Genomic DNA, 12,505 nt, shown 5'->3' with positions numbered 1-12,505 from the left:
AAAATTGAACCACTACTTTCTTATGGAAGTCTAAAACCAAACACTGCAATGTGGAACAAGTTGATTGGGAGAATCTGTTCAAGGAATTTAGAAGGAGATTTCAACTACGTAAGCTTAGTTTAGTGGGCTCGAACCAAGTTACGTTTTTGAATTACCTTGAATATTTTGTAATAGAAAGATGATAAGCTAAAAGAATAATATTGTTGAAAGAAACGCTCCATGACTAGAGTTCATAGGTTGTATAAGCTTATAAATTGTAGCTATTTGTAATTTTGTAATTTAATAAAGAAGTTAATTGTTTTAGAAGGAAACATAGTCTTGGTGCTATCATTCAAGCCTAATGCAATACGAATTTTGTGTCTAGTTTAAGTTTCCATTTGGGGGCAATGTAGTAAGAGCAATAGCAAAATTTAAATGAAATTGTTATACTTAAAACAGAGTATGAAGTGTTGCTCCATTTTACAACTTGAAAATATATAAAGAGAATTTGTTTCCTAACAAACCCTTGAAGGCTTGAAGATTATTAATAGTTGTAAAATCTTTTCATTTAATATGCTTAGCATTTAGCTAAATGCTCTTAGTAACATGTAGGGGTTGAGATAATCATAAGGGAGGAGCTAGTAGAGCTTAAAATCGAGCTCTTTACCCAACACATGTGCAAAGAAATAAAACAGTTTAACAACGTTAAGTTATTTGTTCTTAAGAACAATTATAGGATAGAGCTAGATTGTAATATCATCACCAAATTGATTTGTATTTTCTCGTACACTATTGCTACGAGACAAGAACCATTATTTCAAGTATGATTGTAGTGCATAGGTTTAGTTAACATTATGAAACATTGAGTTAAAAGCTCATATACGTAGACATGCGAGTGCAAAAATCTAAGCTCATGTATACATGTATGGTGTCAATTAGACTCTCGAAACAATTAACTTCATTGATAATAACATCAAATTATGAATGGTAGTTAACAATGATCATAATACAAGGATTGTACCAAGAATGGTCTAGAAAACAATTCTTACACGCAGGGTCAAGTGTGTCCCTAAACCCTTGTTAGTATGCAGTTAGCATAAGAGACAACCTAGTTTGTCAATATGACAGAACCTTGGAATGATGGTTTGGTCGAGTAGGGTAGTGAACATTAACTCCACATTCATTTGTGCTTGCAACTATGAAAACCTTTGGCCAAGGTGATGTTGTTATATGCAAGCGTCTGCAAGTTCACATGGTCCAAATGCACTACCTAGTCAGAGGTCATATTAATTAGGGCGTATCTATAGTGTGTGATTGACTAGAGTTGTGTAGGGCCAAAATATTGAGCTCAAATAGCATTAGAGCTATCATCTATTTACACCTCGTGAAGGGCAAGGTTGCTTCTGGTAGGAAGATGTGCGGGAGATTACTAGGTCTATGGTTGGATGGTAAATCATCCTACTGATACCTTCCCTCTAATTAGTTACTATGGTTCTTAAAGATTCAAAATGAAATCTGAATGCTATAAACTATAAACTTATCACGTACTTTATTTAATGATGTATTGTGAAAGAGTAGTTCTTTGATCTATTTATATGCACATGAAATCATCCATGGGAAGTTAAATTTTATTTACAAGTGTTTCAAAAAAAATCAGCTCTATGTTTGTCATTTGTTAAAGATTTGAAATGTAGCTTTCATTCTTTTTCTTCCATAAAACTTAGCATGTTACATATGGTATCAAAGCTACCGAGTTTGACACTGAACCTAGTGTCACACATATGGATGTCACTGTTTTCATGATGTCAAACCTTTGTTAATCTCATATTGCCTGAATAGTTATTGGTGATTCGGATTTTGGATAGGATCAATTAATGTGTAGATGGTAGTCCAGATGTTTGCTCTCTTGATATTATGATACATAACTATTTATAGGTTCACATTGTGCTGATGAGAAGATATGAAATGATGTGTCAGTATGTTTCTGGAGGTTTGGTGTTCTTCACCTGGTCCAAAATTACTTTGGTTGATTGCTCTAGAGGAATTTATCATGGACTGGAATTAGTATTTGTACTAGATATGTCTTGGGAGATTATAAGTTGCTATTTTGATGAGACATATGTCATGGTTTCCTTGGATGAACTGCTTTATTTGTTTTTGGTCTAAACTAAGCAACATGTTGTGCAAAACAAGTTTTTGTATTGGTTTATGCTTTTTGGTTTGAACGGTTGAGTGTAAAATATTTTTTATATTAGTTGGAAGGAGTGTTGACTTGGTACATATCCTTTTTACCTTTTGAATAATAGATTTTTTGGTCGATGTTATATACACATTACATGCATGCTTGGTCGACCTAGTGATGGTCATTTTTGGATCTGATTGGTATATATTGGTTGCAATAGATGTGGATCTATGATGGTATGAGAAAGAGTAGAAGAAGTGATGCAAGTGTGAGATGGATAGATGACTGGTAGATGCCAAGTGAGTAGGAGTGATGGTTTAGAGGTATACAAAGCATTTAGATGAGTATATTTAGGAAATTGTTATCTGCATTGTAATAGATGCTTTTTGTATATTGTTCAATCTATTATTCCTGTTGCTTTATGAGATCAATTTTGTAGATCTTTCCTTGGAGAAGTGATCTTCAGCTAAGCAAGTCTCTATTTTGTATCTTGCCTAATGCTATGTGTCTCAGTGCCTAATGCTATGTGTCTCAGTTTGCAAGTCCAGAGTAGTAAGATCTTTTTGGCAGGAAGCCTTGTCTATTGTAAAATTGTTACTATGTATTGAGAGTTTAATTCTCACCATGGTTTTTCCTAGTTTGGGTTTTCCACGTAAACAATTGGTGTCATTGTGTGGATGTTTTTGTTGTTACTGCAATTTATTTTCAGCTCGTTAATGTTGATGAAGATAGAATCACTTTAATTTGGTAAAATTTTATGCATGTTGATTCACCCCCCACCACCTCAGCCTTCGATAGTATTCAACACCTGGGGCTCACCACCAAGAAAACTTAGATAGTAAACTGAAACAAATCACTTTGGTGATGCGAGGATGTGGATACGAACAACAAAATGGAAGAAGATACACAATCCAATACATGTTCATCTTTGACCAACCAAACTTAAACATGATTACTCTTGTTCTTCCCTCCCTTCTAATATCGAAACATTAGAAAAATCCTTAAACTGTCTTCAAAGGGAGAGACATAGTTGGACAACCTCTGGAAAGGAAGCATTCAAATCATCCATCATCTCAAAAATGGACTTGAAACATGAACCAAAAATAGAAACTCTAACTGAAGGTTGTGTTGAGCCAGAGAGGCTTGTAGTACACCAAACATCTACTCCAGGTTTCAAACTTCTCCCATACTCCAACTGTAATGTTGTAAATTGTACACCCTTGCTAGGTTGTACAATTCTACGCTTAGTTTAGCAGTCGCCTTAGTGTTTTTGCATCTTGCATTGTAATTTCCTTTTAAACATTTAATTAATTAATTTAATTAAATCTAAAGTCATATTTCATCACTCCCCACATTATAAATTTGGACCCTTTACCCTAAGTGTGCCCCTTTTTATTTTATTCCTCCAATAAATCATTAAATCATAAAACCTGATTATGTCTTATTTCGACCTTTAAGGCCCGATTTCACATATCAAAACATCTCCAAATTAGTTGTAACTTTGGGATTCACTCTAGTATCATCATATCTAACGACCCTGGAAATTTGGTGAAAAGTTGGTCGGACTGTGTGCAAGTGCAACACCGTCCCCGACATTTTTCCCAAAATTTTGGGAGCATAATCCTATGATATTATAATGCTTAACCCCAATAAATTGGCGGGAAATTCAAATCCTAGGTCAGCCTAAAGATGAAATTTAGATCTAGGGTTTCATACATAAGAGCTCTCTTTCTTCATGTGAAGGAATCTAATCGAAGGAAGAGTTTTTGGCAAAGCCTTCTAGCGATCACAAGGAACCTTCTATGTAGTGAAAGAGAAGCTTATGTGGAGTCTTCAACAACATATATCAATCATTCATCAAGTATTCCTCATCAATTAGGAGCCTTGAAGGCATTGAAGAATAATAGGAGATCACCTACTAATGATTGGCTTGTATCCCTCCCTTGGGGTTGGGTATAATTTCATGTTGTTTTCATGTCTTTGTATGAGCTTCATTACATCAATTTATAGATTTACATTTATTATTTAGATCATTTAGTATCATTGATTTAGAGAATTTACTTTGTCAATTACAAGCATTTAAGGTTTACTCTTTAAAGCATAGGGTTACTCTAGATTGTTTGCATTCATCATTTTAGGGTCTTGCACACACACTATTTTACTATATAAATCGGCTGTTTGTTTAGGTGGAAATCACCAAAATAGGGGTTTGACTAAGGCAAAACTCTATATAGCCACCTAAAACCCTATTTTTAGTTGCAGGTGCAGGTAGAGGTATCTGGAAGTCTCTCAAGACCACTGAAAGGCACAAGGAGTGTTCCAAAGCCTCAGATCTATCCCAAAATCATCAGCGACAAAGGCATGGCGCCCTGGTCCTACCTAGGATAGGGGCGTGGTGCCATGGTCCCCCCACTTTCAGGTGATTTTCAATAGTGTGGAAGCTCAGAACATCAGATTTGTAGGCCTTTAGTTGCAACTTTTTGACAGACAAAAAAGGACTAGGGCGTGGCACCCCTGTCCTGGTCAGTTTGGCTCATTTTTCAACACCAGGTACACATTCAAATTCCTCCCCCTTCTCTTCTTTCAGTATCTCATTTTCAGATCTGCTAGTTTATGCAATTTCAGTTCATATATGCTTCATTGTTCATCGCCTAGTCTAGTTGATCAATCACACCCTATTTTCACATCTTCTCTTCATATACAAAAAGAGGAATAGAAAACCTAAGAGATAATCCTTGGATCTCTCTTTCTAACAATAAGTAGCCAAAGTGAACTATCTCCCTAGGCTCTTTCGTATTCCCAATGTGTTGGCAAAAGTGGGATTAGGTCCTAGTCACCTGGTCTCGCTTTTTCCCCTCCACATTTTGGTGAACCCAACGTGAAATCCAATCTTCTTTATTTTGATTTATGTTCTCAGATCTGAGTGTTATTTTCTATTTCAAATTCAAATTTACATTTACAAGTTTCTATTTCTTGAAAATTTAAAAAATTTAGAGGTTAATTTTGTTAAAACCCTAATTTTTCAATTCAAAATTAAACTTGTGGATAGCTTAATTTGGATCATTAATTTCAGTTCTGATTTAGGAACACATTTCACTCATAAATTTAATTTTCTAAATCAACATTTAGAGTGCTTTCATTGGTTAAAATTGAACATTTCCTTCTATTTTGCATATGTTATCATTTGAAAGAGGAAAATTGTTGTCATGATGCATTCATTTCATAGATGCAATAATGGGTTAGCTTCCCTTGCTTCAATGTTTCCCTCTCTTAATGAACCTCCTCCTATCTATGACAAAATTTTAGTGCCTAAAAGAGTTGTTACCAACCCCTTCAAAACTCTCCCATGCTCTAAGGATGAATATTTAAAGAGTGATCTTGACAATTCTCCTAAAATGTGCCCTTCCTATCTAGCTATCTTAGAGGAAGAGGATGATATCATAAACACTTTTCTTAGTGTTACTTTGCCTTCTTTACATGAAGCCTCTCTAAGTGAAAAGGTATCGATGGATATTGACTTATCTTCTCCTAAATTTGGTCTTACCAATGGGGGCATGTTAGTGCAACAAGAGATTATAAGCACTTCCTTCAAAGATCTCCTTCCTAAGCATGAATCTTTGGAGAAAGATGTTCATATCCCTCCTAAATAATACTCCCCTCATGAGGATCATTTTTTGCAAGAAGATGGTATTGTTGGCATTGACAAAACCGATCAATCCAAAGAACCAATATATGAGCTAAGATTTGTCATTGATGTCTAACACTGATCGTTGAAGTAGTATCGGTGGAGTGGTGTATTTCAATAGCAAAGGTGATGACTTTCAAACACATGGAAACAACATTAGAAATATATGACCAAAGTTCAATCAGCTCAAGAGAAGATAAACTAAGCCAACCGGTCTGTCACTCAAGAAGATCAGTCATTCTGATGATGATGAAGTCACAAAAGGTGACTCATGCAAGAAGACTTGAGGTTGTATGCAAATCGGAACCTCGTTGGAAAATAGGGAAAGTGACTTGATGCTAGTACAACAAATCAAAAATCAAAGGATGAACCAGTAATATAGAGTGCAATGGTATACTAGTACACTGGTAAGGCAGAAGGAAGATAGGTGATCACCATAAAACTCGGAGCGGTGATCGGTTATTCAGTTGCGGTGGAAAAAGGTGAGTTGGTGAGCTTGTGTCTACACCAAACTAAAAGTTGGTGAAGTCAACTTTAGTTATCATGCAGTCAAGCCATGATTACTTGCGGATTTTTTGGTTCACACTCAAAAGTCACTATTTTTGGGGGATGTGGTAGCAGAATTAGTTGAACAGTTGGCAGATTTATTGCAGGGCACGCAGAGAAAGAGTGGGAGATTTTGAATTTGAAATATTCTGAAATTTGTGATTGCTTTGATTGATGAAACACCCGAAGGTGATGGCAGAAAATGTATAAAGTATTTTTGAGTTCATTAAAAAATTCTTCATTGAAAAATTTGCAAAAGCAGATCCTATAGAAAGCAATCCAAAGTGAAGAGTAAAGTGAGAGGAAGTGATAAAAATATTTAGTAGAGCAAAGAGTGTATGAGGTAGATTGACAGAGTGTAGAGCCAAGGGACAGAGGACGAACATAGTGTAGAGTTGAGGGATAGAGGACTGGCAGAGTGCAGAGCCAAAGGTCAGAGGACTGGCAGAGTGCAAAGCCAAAGGTATAAATAGATAACCGGTGTTGTGCAGGGCAGACACAACCAGTGTGGATAGAGTATGATTATCATTATGATCTGATCAAGCTATCAATAGCTAATTCAACAGATCATCCTTTGTTTCTATCTAACCATTGCAACTTAAATCCCCTAATCGGGTGGAATTTAATAGGTTCCTTTCTAAAATCCCTTAACCGGGTGACATCTTAATTGATTTTCTTAAGTCCTTTAATCAAGCTACCTTTAATAGGGTAAAGGCACTAACATGCCTTAAACAAAATCCCTTAACTAGGTGGTACCTAACAGTGTCTTTGTAATCTCCTAACTGGGATGGCTCCTCACCAAGCGTACTCCAGAAGAGTACAATTTTTGTGAGTTCCTACTCACACTGTGGTTTTATCCCATTTGGGTTTCCACGAGATAAATCTTGGTGTCACTGTATATCTTTTCATGCATGCATATTCTTCTACAGTAATTAAGTATATTGATGAATGTTAAGTAAGTGTAGATTTGAGTTAAAAGTATTAATTGTGAAAAATTGATAAAGTGTTGATTCACCCCTCTCCTCTCAGTATTGGTTGGGGATAATAGGTATTGTCCTTACTTTTGCTAGTGATGGCATTTACTCTTTGAACTTCAACAAAATTCCCACTAGAGATGATGCATTAATGAGAAATGCTTCTCCTTTCCCCGAGGCTTGTCTTACCCATAAAGATGCCTTAGAAAAAGAAGATGAAATCATAATCAATTTCCTTAATTCTCTCTCCCCTAAACATCTTATTGAACATTTTGAGGCAAGGGGATGATTTAAACACATGCAGTGATGCTCTCCTTCCTAAGGATGAAGAATTAAGTAACAATGTTATCCCTTCTCCCAAAATTGGCAATAACAATAAGGACATCCTTGTGAAAGACATTTCTAATACTTTTCTCAAATACCTCACTATTTGGGATGAACCATTAGAAGAATGTGTTGATTACTCTCTACTCTATGAGAGTAACCCCCTTGATAGCATCTCACCTCTCATGAATCTCAATCATTCTCCCTCTGAAGGTAAGGCATCTCCTTCTCCCCAAATAGGTTCTACTCATAAGGATATCTTAGTTCAATAAGAGATTGGTAATATCTCTTTCAAAGGTCTCCCTCTCAAAGATGAAACTTTAGAGAGTAATGTTGATCCTTCTCCTAGAGAATCTATTCTCCATGTAGATCCTTTGATGATAAAGGATGATATGACCTTTCCTACTAATACTTCTCCTTTTAAAACATCAATTCCTACTCCTAGTCTACCTCCTAAAATTGATCTTATTCATGATAACATTTTAGTGCAAGAAGAGACTATCAACAATTCTTCCAATAATCTTGTCCATTCTTCTTCTAAAATTCATAAGGACACCTTTGATATTCCTAAACCATCTTCAATAAATTTGATATATGTGAATGAAATACCTAATAAACCCCTCTTCATAGTTCAAGGTGCTTGTCCTTCTCAAAATTCTCAATGTAAGCCTATCCTAGTGGTCAAAGGTGGTTATGCTAACGATTCTTTTTGCACTCCTAAGAAACCTATTATTACTATGCAAGGAGGTTATCCTACTAAGAGCCCTTATGAGTATGCTAAGAAATTACTAAAGAGGGTTCGCATGTTGTTGCTCATACCTTTGATAAGAAACAATAGGCAACCTAATCCTCTTCCAATTACCCCAACTTCACTTCCTCCCTCTCAACCTACCCTTCCACAAGTACCTCGTATATCATAGACTCTTAGTAAGGATTACGATCTCATTGAACAACTTAAAGCTACTCCTACCAAGATTTATATTTGGGATTCAATTCAAACTTCACCTAATTATCATGGGATGTTACAAGATGCTTTGAAAAACTTAGATGCCCCACCTGCAGTGACACCTAATAACATGGCTTCTTTGATTGATCCCACAAACAAACCCAAAGCTCAAATTGCATTCACACAAGATGAGTTACCTTCTCATGAAATCCAACATCAATATGATCCTCTTATGATTGTGGTCATTATTAACAATAATGCTATAAGACAAACCCTTGTGGACAATGGATCTGGCCTTAATGTTTGCAGTGTGGACTTATTGGATAAGATTAATGTGAATCGTTCTCTCCTCGAACCTCCTTCTATTTCTATTCAAGGCTTTGATAACGTTTCTAAACAATCTTTAGGTATCATAACTTTTCCTATTAAGGTAGATCTTGTTACTTTATCTATACCTATTCATGTCATGATTGGTAATTTGTCATATAACCTTCTATTAGGGAGACTATGGATTCATAGCATGCAAGTTGTCCCCTCAACTTTGCATAGGCAAGTCAAGTTCATTTATGACAATAAGACATACACCCTGTTAGTTGATACCAATCTTCAAGCTCCATTAAAATTTGGATCTTCTTGTTCATATAATTCCCATTCTTCTCCCAATCCTCCTACTTCTTCAAATACATCTATTTCCTTTAATGATATTGTTCCTTCTAGTAACACTGATTCTTCTACTCAATTGGAATCTCCTCCCAAAGATATATTTTCTCCCGAAGGAGTGCTCTCAAATTATGATTGGGGATCTCTAGACTTTAACCCTACTTTTGTTGGCATTGTGTTGTCATTGATGTTAACTGGTAAGTATAGCATGTCACAGGTATGGATGGTTACTGGTATGCAAGGTGTATGTAGGATGCAAGTAGGAGATGTTACCGGTATGGATGTTCACCGGTAAGAAAACATAAGAAAGCAAAGAGATAAATTGGTTATGTCAACCAGTATGCAGGAAGGTGTAGTGCCAACCGGTAAATAGGTCCACCAATGATTATGTATGAACAAGTAGAAGACCGGTAGCATAAGACAGATATCAGTAGGATATTTTTTGGTCAATGACCAAGTTTGAATCGACATAGTGAACTTAGCTGAGTTGGATGCCGACAAAGGATGCCACATACAAACCAAGTGTCCAATTGTAATGTCATAAAATTACAACCCTGGCAATTTTTTACTGCATTAGGATCCACATGCATGCGAGTTTGAATCCTCTAGCTTGATCAGACACCGAAGATTGCTCAGCTTGCAGAAACAACTTATTTCTTGGCCTCTGCATCACCCCGTCTACATTCTGCCCTGGAGAAAGGGGCAGGACATGGGCATGGCGCTCCTATCCCTGCCCTATTTTGGGGTAGGACAAGGGCGTGGCACCCCTATCCCTACCCTATTTTGGGGTAGGACCCTTCCTAGGGTATGCATTGTGGGTTGTGCCTCGAGCGGGAAACTCTCCCCATGTCGGGCTATGACAAAATTAAAATCCACTAACATGAATTTAAGGGCATTCATCCTCTCATTTGCATAAGTTTAAGTTGGATAAGATTATTGTGTGCACAAGCGATCAAGCATTCAAGAGCATTCAAGTATTCTTTTCTAGCATTGAGCATTCTCAAGTCTCCCTTCAAGGCTAGGTGTTGCATTCAAGTCAAGGATTCAACCATTGAAGAGGAGATTGATTCCAACATACAATTCCACACAAGAATTTCTATCAACATTGCTACTACAACCTCCCTTGAGGTGTTTTATAATTCAGTCTTTCAATTACATCTACTTGCAAGTACTTTCTTTCATTACTTGGTTAATTCCAAAACTGGGGTTTGACCTAAAGGCAAACCCCCAATCCCAACCCATTTTCCTCTATTTTTTGTGTGTAGGTTGCAGGTGCATAGCTGTACTTTGGGATTTGGGCTTCATTTACAGAAGCAGAAAAACCCCTTTTGTTTTGCGGATTTTTCGGAGGACCGTGTACATTCCCGCCACGGTCCAGACAACTTTTCCTCAAATTTGCAGGGCAACTTTGTCTCGACATTTTATTGCCAAATCCAAGTGCACAACTTCATCCCATATTCCGATCTCAAGTTATAATTGATTCTTTGTCACTTTTTCACTACATAATTCAATCAACTTCCTTTCCATATCAAACAAGGAGGAGGGGATTAACTTAGCATTCCCAATTCATTTAGAATTCAATCTACCATCTTTGTGTGGAGAGATTGAATCTAGTGAATTATCCTCTCCTCTTTCTAATGTAATGGTGAAAAGTGCTTGAATGGTAATCAATAGCGAAACTCTCATCTCTCTTTGAGAGAAAGGGTAGTTTTCCTTCTTGATTTATCATTCACCATTTTCCCACCATTACACTAACGTACAATAGTTGATGAAGTGTGCTTTAATGAGGCAGTTGAAGAGTCAGTCGACATTAAATGAAGACTGTGAAAATCACGAGTGAGTTGTAGAAGTTTGCGGCTCAATGAGGATCGATGGATGACTCATGTGTGCTGATTGATGCATGATATCTGATCTCTTCTCGACCCAGAGAAGAAAACTATCGGAACATTAATGGTGATTGACAAAAAGAAGAGTCATGTTTGCCAAATATAGAAAACATGCATTTGAAGGAAGGATTTGGCACGTGGTATGTCATTTTTGCAGGCTATCAATCTTGGAGATGAGATTCGATATGACTTGATATAGATGGGGTCGGTGGAGAAAACCCTAAGTGCGCCAAAGTTTGAATCTATGTTTTGGCGGGAAAGCAGATAAATAAATATGCAGATCAAACATCAAAAAAGTGATGCCAGTTGCGAGAAGAGAGTGTGCTCGAGCGAATAGTGTGCAGATTAGTCTCAGAAGAGTATTGCAACTAAGTAGATGAAGGGGGTGAACTCGCAATGTTGGTTCCCACTTTTTGGTAAATCCTGATTTTTGCTGAAATAATACATTTTTTAGAAAATATAATGATTTAAGCTTTAAGAGGTCCCGTTTGAAGTAATTAATTGAAGAGAGTTAGATAAAAGGCGCTGAGATCAAAATTTATTGGATAGAACCTCTCTACTTCTAAATCATACTTGCAATGGAGTCTCCTTTACATCTATCAAATGTTGATAAAAAAACCAATTTTGCATTAGCTTTTGGGGGTATTTTTTTTAATTATTTAGTCCTTATTATAATCTTTCTAAATAGTGTAATTTTTAATATATTTAATTTCATTAATATATTTTAATTTTATTTCTTATGAATGTAGGTTTTTCACCAAACTTGAACTTCTTTGTTCAATGCATTGGGAAAAATAGTAAACTAATTCAAAAAAATTCTGAAAAATATCTATGCCCTAGGTATTGATGTCTTCTTTCTAACAAATAAAATTGAATTTTGATACATATAGAACAAGTTATGTGTTCAAACGTACACCTATATATAAATTATAATTAGTTAGACTTCAAAACTTAATAAAATGAAAAATATTCAACATATCACTATAAAACCAACTGCATGCCCTGGGTATTGTTGTTACAAACCAAAATTCAAAAGAATTAAGTTTTTATCATTTATAAAAAAAAAATTATGCGTTTTGGGATGCACATCACTCTTAAAAAATGTTGTCTACTGTAAAAAAATACTTTTTAAGGGAGATGGAAAAATCAATAAAATTTTATTCAAAAAAATTTGAAAAAAAAAATATTTAGAATCTACAAACAAGATCTTACAAATCACTAATTTACATCATCTTCAAATTCTTAATGGTTTAAAAGTTATAGGTGTCAGAAAGAAAAGTTTTTTTTTCAAAATGTTCATCTAAGTGTCAAAGTTGGTCAAAA

The sequence above is a fragment of the Cryptomeria japonica genome, chromosome 3, assembly GCF_030272615.1.
Source record: "Cryptomeria japonica chromosome 3, Sugi_1.0, whole genome shotgun sequence".
In the NCBI taxonomy this organism is placed as follows: Eukaryota; Viridiplantae; Streptophyta; class Pinopsida; order Cupressales; family Cupressaceae; genus Cryptomeria; species Cryptomeria japonica.
This window is presented reverse-complemented; position numbering follows the sequence as displayed.